The sequence below is a fragment of the Atractosteus spatula genome, chromosome 5, assembly GCF_055471065.1.
Source record: "Atractosteus spatula isolate fAtrSpa1 chromosome 5, fAtrSpa1.hap1, whole genome shotgun sequence".
NCBI lineage: Eukaryota > Metazoa > Chordata > Actinopteri > Semionotiformes > Lepisosteidae > Atractosteus > Atractosteus spatula.
In genome coordinates this window covers 3,425,599-3,434,807 of record NC_142710.1, presented here as the reverse complement: position 1 = coordinate 3,434,807, position 9,209 = coordinate 3,425,599, and the positions used below count along the sequence as shown (strand labels likewise).

Genomic DNA, 9,209 nt, shown 5'->3' with positions numbered 1-9,209 from the left:
AAAAAGCCAGACCTCAGGGAAACAGGTACAAATTCACACTTAACAACACATTAACACCTAACAACGGGAGCAGGGACGAATTAGGCCAGTACCCACTATTGTTAAACATACAGAAAAGGATATTAAAGTATTGAATATTAGTATTGGCTTTAGTATTAGCCATACAGAACATTAAAGTGCCCCTTTTCCATTCAGCGGGTGCCTGAGCCACTGTGTCCTATCTTCTGACAGTCGCCGTTGTGAACAAACATTTCTTTGAAAAAATGAGACGTTTCCCTTGGTCAGAGATATAAATATATAATATATAAATAAATTAAATTTAACTAACATGTGAAATAGCGTGTGAAAAAGTGGTAGTTTTAGCTTTTCTGCTAATATAATATGGAATCGCGTATCTAAAGAATTTAATAACGATATGATTATATTCGTGTACTGCGACAGGGCTGTGTAGGGCTGTTTTGCCTCTCTCTTCATGCGACTGTACCAGGAAGAGGATTTCTTTCTATTCGAAACGTGTATTTTAAAAGTTTAAGAAGTAAAAACCTTACAGCGTACACAGATTTCTAAACTGATCAGGATCGTTATCTTTGTCTTATGCATAATAATGTTCACCGCTCTGTCCAGCAAATTAATAATAAACTTTATTTTATATAGCGTTTTAAACGAATAAGTAATTAGATTGCTCATAAACCTAATCACTTGCTTTTTCTTTTTATTTAGACTCAGATTTCAACTATAGATCGTATTATTAATAACCATAATAACAACCAACCAACAAAAACAACCATATAAACATAATACCAACCAAAAACATAGATAACGACCACAATACAAAATCAAATATATCAAACCATTATACTCTCGCAAATTCCTCCAATTATCATAATCCCGCCCCTTATGCAAAACCAAACCCTCCTCCCATCCCAGTTTATCCTCTTTATCATAAACAAAATCCACCTCAATTTTCAACATAAAGCATTACTGCTTACTGGGTTTTTGAGGGGGGGGGGGAGGTGTCTTTCGCTGGAAGTCTCGCCTGCTTCTACTTTACGAGTACAACCCCCTCTCTGCAGGAGTGCTGGCTGTGACGAATTAAACCGGTTTCACAGGTATTTTCAAAGTAGGAAGTACAGTGTTAACTGGTAGCTGGGCTCCTCAATGAAATCGCTTTAACATGCTAATGCGTTGGTGTAACAGTCCGGGAGTGGCAAGCTTCTAATGTCAACTCGACTCGATTGGAAGACAATGAACGTATTTTAGCCCTAAATGAATTAATAGCAAACATGGTTTACATAAAATACATTTTTCCAAGAAAGTTTATAATAATGCGATCTATAGTTGAAATCTGAGCCTAAATATAAAGCAAAAGCATTTTCAGAGAGCAATCACGCTGTGTTTATGTAGAAAAAGCGATTAGGTTTATGAGCAATCTAATTACCTATTCGCCTAAAACGCTATATAAAATAAAGTTTATTTAGAGATGAATGATCAGTGTCGCAGTTTAAATAATTTTCATAGGAGGGCTTGGACAGATTCCAAGTGCATTTTTGCAATTTATGTTGCATTGTCCAATGTGCTGTTGTAATACAGTTTAGAATACAGTTAGTCTAAGCTTTATCAGCTTTATTTATGGGTTGCAATTTTAAAAAAGTCAAAAACCGCACTCAAAATGCAATTTAGAGCTTTCTGGCAAGAGGAGACACCCAAATTATAATGTAACATGCCACTGTTTGTGCATGAACAAAGTTATACTGCAATTTTCCTTAGATACGCGATTAAAAAAAATAAATTTTTTGAATCCCCGGCGGAACACACTCCATAAGAATCAGCGCTTTTATACAGTATATCGCCTTTAAACACATATATTTAAACACGCGTTTACGATTTAAATCAAAACGTGATTCAAATCAATATAAATGTTTATTTTATAACACATAGGTGACTATTCATTGTTATTAAAAAGACTTAAATTCGATCATGTTGTGATATTTAGAAATATAAATTTGTTTGGTGCGAGTGAGGTTTTATTTAATCTCTGACCAAGGGAAATGTTTCATTTTTTCAAAGAAATGTTTGTTAAAAAATAAAGTCATAGTTCCATGGGATTCAATCACAGACCATGTGACATGGGAGTCAGGAAACTATCACACAGCGCCACCAGATTTAATAACACTATAAAAACGCTATAAAATATTGTGACTAGGCACAGAACAAGTTTACAGCACAGTACAATAATAAATGCTGACCATGACTTTAGAAGCATAAATTACCTTACACTCAATTTAAACACAAGCTGTCTTTAGCCCTCTAAGCTGGTTCATACAGAAATGTAGAGATCCAGGCTCAGAACACACAGCTTCATTAGCGAATACATATGCAGGACAACTAGAGAAGACGTTTTACAGAGGATGGATTTTTAGAAAGATCCCATCAGTGACATCACTGAAGTCAACTCCTAGGTACTGTAACTGTCGTGTGGATAGTTTCACAAGAATCAGACAAAGGTTTAAGCATCGCTTGTTCTAGAAAAAACTGCAAAAAAAAACAACAACCCATAATGTACTTCTTTGCGGCTCTGTTTGCCCAAATCATATATTCACAACGTGAAATTTAGAAAATAATATTACGTAACCAAAATCCGCAATATGGAAACAGAACCTGTGTAATTGTTGATAGATGATGTACTCGTAATATTTTTACAAGACGAACTACAACATTTAAAAAATGACTTGTATGTACTTGATATCTCTAATCAATCCACGGCGACATTGTTAAAGCAGAGTCCCAGCACAAAACGAAACTAAAACGCCCTGGGCATACCGTTTCGCGCTTCTTATTAGTTGCTCAAAAGTGCATAATATAAACCTAGAAACATATACAGTACGTGAGCAGTATTTACGTATTGTTGGACTCTTTCAGGGATGGTTTCCGAAACTAAGGCTGTATTTATGTACTGTAGTATCGGTGTTAAGACATACCACTCAAATACTGTAAATCAAGTTAAAAATATCTCAAGACCGATTCTGGTCATAATGAAACCATGTTTCGTGTATGTTTTCTTTAAAGTACCGAGACCAGCCATATACTGTATGTTTATGTTCCAAAATTAATATCGTTTATGGCCTTCACACGCGTTGCAGTATGCTCCTATTCTTTTTATGCTCAGCTACTAAGATTTCCCTTCAGTGGTAAAATTAGATATGAATATTCAATACTTAAACGGGCACAGTTAAGACATTAAATATACATATACATACTTTACAGTATACAGTACAGTTTTCATACGATAATATGTTTATGTTCCTAAATCAATCTCTTTTATGAGCATGTGAAAGGCATGGTGAATCGATTCTCAAAAATTACTGTACTTTGCATGATTGAAAACAAATGAGTGATTGCGAAATGCTGTGGTGTTACTTTTACAAAGACGGTCAATGAAAAAAAGAATGTTGACCAGGGCAATACTTTGAGTTTACACTTACAGCTTGTCCAAGGTCATTCATTATTAATACTATTAGTAATATCTTCGTTAAAGACTTTGATGGCCACAGCTCAAACATGAAAGGTTGAGCTTTATTAGCTCCACCTTGCGAAAATTCCAGATACTATTATTTTGCTTGTCGTATTATAGGAGAATTTACGGTAACAAGCGGTATTTACCGGTAACTTGCGGTAGACTGCGTACAGCGTACCGGAAAATAATGCGGTATCGCCCGCGCATTTTGAATGGCTGCATCTGTATCTTTCTATCTGACAGGGAGTGTCTCTGTGTCACAGTTCTCGTCATTCGTGATCCTGCGCTTGAACTCGACCGGTTGCTGATAACGTCGGCTGACAGGTCTACTTCAGGGGAGAGTTGTGGGTACAGAGAGGTGCCTCAGTATCGTCTTTGAGAGGAATAAGGCGTCACTCAGAACGCGCGTCATTTCTCATCTCACAGCGCCGGTAACGCAGCGCTGATCCACTGACCAAAGACCATCGCTAGGTGGCGCTTGTGGAGTGTTAGATAGTGATACTGACTCGTGAACAGCACCCCCTATCCCCATGTACTGTCTGTCTAATAGTGCCGACAAAATCATATAAAAATAAAGAAAAATTTCACAACCCAAAGCAATGCTGTGAAAGGTGAGGGGGCCTCCTAGTGTGTAAAACACTTGGTTAGAGCATTGTGGGTGTTGTGCTTAAAAAGCTATTAAGTCATGAATAAGACCCCCCTATTCCAGTAAATTACCTGTAGTGCTAACTTAAAAAACTTAAAAAAGAATAAAGTTTCACAAACCAAAGCAAGGATGTGAAAGGTCAGGGGGCCTGCCTAGTGTGTAAAACTCTTGGTTAGAGCATTGTGGGTGCTGTAGTTTAAATGCTATTGCCTCGTGAACAGCACCCCCCTATCCCAGTGCACAGTGCTACATTCCTTAAAACCACCACCAGAGATTCACAACTCAAAGCTGTGTCAGTCTTCTGTGTTAAAAAATCGGTTTGAACATCATGGGTGCTGTTTCTAAAAAGCTGTTGAGTAAAGAATGGGAATTTTCCTGCTGTCAGCAGTATTGTGAATATAGTTGACCCCTACTTGAATGAAAACAGGACATACAGAAAGGGTTTCAGAAATCAAACAAAGCTTTATTCCCGTGTTTACAGTCTGGGTAACTGGAGACTGTGCTGTTCTGTTTCCTATGGTCAGATACGGGTTTTTCGCAGTAAACTCCAGTGAGCAGTATTTCTCGCATTGTGAACGTCTGTATGTACACAGCTGTCCCCCAGTGTTCCAGATGGTGCGTAATTGCGCATCAATCAAGACGATGAGTGTCAGAAAAAAATAATGAGCTCACTGATGCGTTTGTGTAGAGGTTGTGATACTTTTCACAAGTCGTGAAAGTTGTGTTTAGTGTACCATTTCATCTGGTAGAGGATCCCTCTGTGTCACTCCTGACACACAGCTTTCCTCATGTTGCCGTGTCAGAGCACATCTGATCGACTGGTCTTCTCTCTTGCGGGGTGACGGGACTGTTCCTCAGAGAGACGCTCCCACCTGCGTCTGTTCTTCATCAAGAGCAGAAACAACAGAAACAGACTACAAACTGCAATTAACTACTTTCTGTTTTCCCAAACCGACTACTGTAACCCTCCACTCGCTGGGGTATCTAAATCCACAGTGAACAAACTCCAGTCTGTCCAAAACTCAGCAGCCAGAATCCTGACCAGGTCTAGTGCAAGTGATCACATTACTCCTGTCCTGGAGTCCTTGCACTGGTTTCCTGTCCAATTCCGTGTGGACTTTAAGATCCTCATGCTCACCTGTAAGACTCTGCATGGCTTGGCACAAATTGCAGTTTGTAGTCTGTAAACGGTACCAAAGCATTCGGTCCAAGTCCAACAGACTATAGAACAGCTTCTACCTCCAGACAATAAGACTGCTAAATAGCCAACCTGTAGCTCCTTAGCAAATCACCTGTAATGGCTACATGGACACACAATTCTCACTATATTCAGCATAAGTGCACTACATGTATATACTGCATACACCATGGACACATAAAAGCTCTACTCACATTGAGTTTTATTCAATTTAAAAAATGTAACCTTAATTTTGTGATTTTTGTGTTTTTGTGAATTTTTTGTGATTCTTGTACTTTTTGTGAGCTCGCAGAAAAAGACATTTCATTGCCAGCAACTACTGCTGCACGCCGTATTGTTGTGCATTTGATAAATAAACTTTGATTGGATTTGATTTGACCTCATATGAAGTGGATTAAAAACTCAAGTTCATAACAAGAGTCTACCAGGAGTGGGGATTGAACCCACGAGGACATTTATTGTTGTGGTCATTCTATAAAGTGCTTTGAGAAGCCACTTTTAAAGGCACTATATAAAATAAAAATTATTAACATACACAGTCAAGTTGTTCACTCATCACAGAGCTCTTAAAAGGAGACACCCCAGATGGGACTTGAACCCACAATCCCTGGCTTAGGAGGCCAGTGCCTTATCCATTAGGCCACTGGGGCTCATGCTTCACAATGGATTCATTCAGGTCAAATGACAATTAATGTGTTTCTGCTTCATCAATAATTCTTGTGATATTACAGATTTTATTCAGTAAAAAATTTTCTGTGACCCGAGATGGACTGGTGTCCAGTTCCGGTGTTGCAGGTGTCACCTTGTTGTTGCTTCATCGCCCATACCTGTGGAATTACAGATTTTAATGAGATGTTTTGTGAGATGTAACTGTGTGTGATTTTTGAAATGCAATTAATGATCGACAGTGACTGATGATCCGTTCCCGACACCCGAAGAAGGCTCCGCAGCCGAAACGTTGTGTCTTCTCTTCTCTTTTCAGCAGGAATAAATGTTTACTTGTTCCCGTGATGCGTAATTATTGTTCCTGAAAACATCATTAACTGTGAGAGTTTTGATCACTGCGTGTGAAAGAAAAGAAGAGCTTTTTCAGGTCCAATTCTGGATCGGAACCCCAGGCGAACTGAACCGACTGCTTCGGATTGGGACAGAGCCGGAAGCTGCGGGTCGTTAGAACCGAGGGCGGGACTTCTATGATGAACAGAAGAAAACCAAACCCACCGATCTTTCCACCAATTCAAGAGTGAGGGACGTTCACTTATATACAAACAGCAGATCAACAACGTCAGGATCCTATATTAGTGTGTCCTGCATATTAAGTTACTAATTAAAAAAATAATGTCCAATAATAAAGAATAAAATGAGTTTATTTTTGAGTCAGATCTAGACTCAAGCAGGCGTCATGTTCTGGATTGCTGTTTCAGCTCTAACCGGAGACTGGACTTTGTCTCATTTTCAATCACACATGAAATACTTTCACACACGAAGGGAAAAAAGCCTGTGTGAGAATTGTGGTTCGACCCCGTGCCTCTAGTGAAGACCGTCATTGGGATTAAAGACAAGCTTGTGCCCCGGTGCTCTTTTTAGAGGTGCTCCTTCCCGCACAGATTGCCGATTGTTTAACATTTCACCATGAACGGGGCTCAAACTCTTGTAATTACTCACCTGTAAGAAGAGAAGTCATGTCATTGGACACATGTCTAAGTAATCAATTCATAGAATTAACGTAGATTAACAAACTAACAGAGTTGTTTCTTCTTCGGATGAATAAACAACGAATAAAAATCCGAATAAAATGTTCGGATGAACTTTTAAACACACGTTATTTTTTTAAAACTGAAGTGAGGTGGTTAAAAAGTAACCCATCTCCCCATTGGGGAACCAAACCCCAGTCTCCTGCGTGACACCACTATACTAACAAGGAGCACGTGTCTGTTGTTGGTCATGACCTCTGTTTAAAGTTCAGCCTGGTAATATGATTTTTCACAGAAATGAGAATGAAAATGTGGAGAGATGTTATACGAATTTCCTTTTTCCGACTAATCTAACTGCTACTTCAAAGGTGAAACCTGTCAACTCTGGTCTCTTGAACACCACACCAGCGTGGTGTTCTGGTCTCTTGTCCGGTGAGTTATGAAAATGAGATCTTCCCTTTTCTTCAGCCCGGCCTTTTAATCTTTTGGGGGAATATGGTCTGAGTTACAGCTAACCATCTAGCCTTGTTAGCGCAGTAGGTAGCGCATCAGTCTCATACTCTGAAGGTTGTGAGTTTGATCCCCACACGGGGCAGGGATGTAGTCCCTTTTACTCTTCTGACACAGGCGGCTCCTACACGAATGTTCTTGCCTACCTCGTGGAATGCGTGACCTTTCCAAGGGGGAAAAGCACAGCCCAGTGCTCGATCGGAGTCTCCGGGCTGTTTTTGTCCTTGTGCGTTTAAAACAGAAGCACGTCTGACAGCAACAAATCAGAAAAGTTGCCGCAGGAGGCTGTTTAGCTCGGTTTGTTAGAGTGTGGTGCTAATTACACTAGGATCGTGGGTTTGATCCCTGTACGGGCCACTGTCTAACCTTCTATAAAACAGACACCTCTCTTTCTCAATTCACAGATGCAGAATTATACATCCTGCGTTGTTAATGAGAAGTTAAAAAATCAAAAAAATCTAAGACAGGCTTGTCACAATGACGTGTAAATCTTCTTAAGAGACTGTGAAAAACTCCTGAGCAGGTGGGCCAGGCTGTGAAAGAGCATGTTTAATGTAGACAGAGCCCGGTCATCACTGAGCGAGGTGTATATAATATGGTCACAGTCACACTGAAATAATGTTCATATATTTAATGTTCATTTCAACATGAGCTGGAGCACAGCCACCATCCAGCCTTGTTAGTGCAGTAGGTAGTGCGTCAGTCTCATAATCTGAAGGTCGTGAGTTTGATTCTCACACGGGGCAGGGATCAGTGCCGTTTTGGGCTCTTCACAGATAGGGCATGAGACGTTCACTTTCACAAGTGTGTGTTCTTCACTTCCACGCCGAATACGAGGCGATAAGTCCGCGATAAACAAGATTCGATTCCTCGCTATTATGCTCGGTGTCCACTCGCACATTTTTAAAATAATGATACATGAGAGCAGCAGATAAATTCTGAGTGGTGAAGGTGTCTCCACGACCGGATGTTGTAAACCAGCAGTCAGCCCGTCAGCTACAGCACCTGGCTATAACCTCATGACACTCGCTCTGCTGTGCTACTGAGGAGGGCTGGATATGTCTTGCTACAATAGAAAAAAGACGGGTTCGTCCGGGATTTGAACCCCAGACCTCTCGCACCCAAAGCGAGAATCATTTAATCAATTAATAGTAAATTAAACACGAAGAGAGCAGGTTGGAGTGTAAATGATGCGGGAACGAGCCCGAGTTAGATACCCATCTCCCCTTTGGGAGGTAGTATTCACTACCAGTTTATGGGCGTCTTTACACATCCGAGAGCCAGTGAAAACACCATTTCCTCTCACATGGCCCGTGCTCTGTCGAAAGGACTTCTTAACGCGTTTTAAAACTCAAAACCGAAGCTGAAATAATCGATTCCAAACGTGTTAGTAGCCTCTGTGGGGGAGCAGTAGCGGTACCACAGCTGGGAACACGTTCCTGAAGATAATCGAAATGAAAGCCAAATCCTGAACAATCAGCCCCGAGAGGAAACGTCTCCTGACAGGAAACAGAGCTCCCGCTCCTCGTTAGTATAGGGGTGAGTCTCCCCGCCTGTCCCGCGGGAGAACCATTTTAGAAGTTCATCCGAAGACGAAACAATTCCGTTATTTTCTGCAATTTCCACCAATGAAGAGAAGTGGAAGTA

General features: G+C 40.3%; 3 non-coding genes across 3 annotated transcripts; 2 read left to right on the top strand and 1 right to left on the bottom strand.

The window, feature by feature from the left end:
* Positions 1–5,935: 5,935 nt before the first annotated feature.
* trnar-ccu (transfer RNA arginine (anticodon CCU)) lies at positions 5,936–6,008 on the bottom strand. Its single transcript has one exon. It is a non-coding gene; the product is annotated as a tRNA-Arg (tRNA).
* A 1,566-nt stretch (positions 6,009–7,574) lies between these two features.
* On the top strand, positions 7,575–7,647 carry trnam-cau (transfer RNA methionine (anticodon CAU)). Its single transcript has one exon. It is a non-coding gene; the product is annotated as a tRNA-Met (tRNA).
* Positions 7,648–8,235: 588 nt separating this feature from the next.
* trnam-cau (transfer RNA methionine (anticodon CAU)) lies at positions 8,236–8,308 on the top strand. The gene has a single exon. It is a non-coding gene; the product is annotated as a tRNA-Met (tRNA).
* The last annotated feature ends 901 nt before the right edge of the window (positions 8,309–9,209 follow it).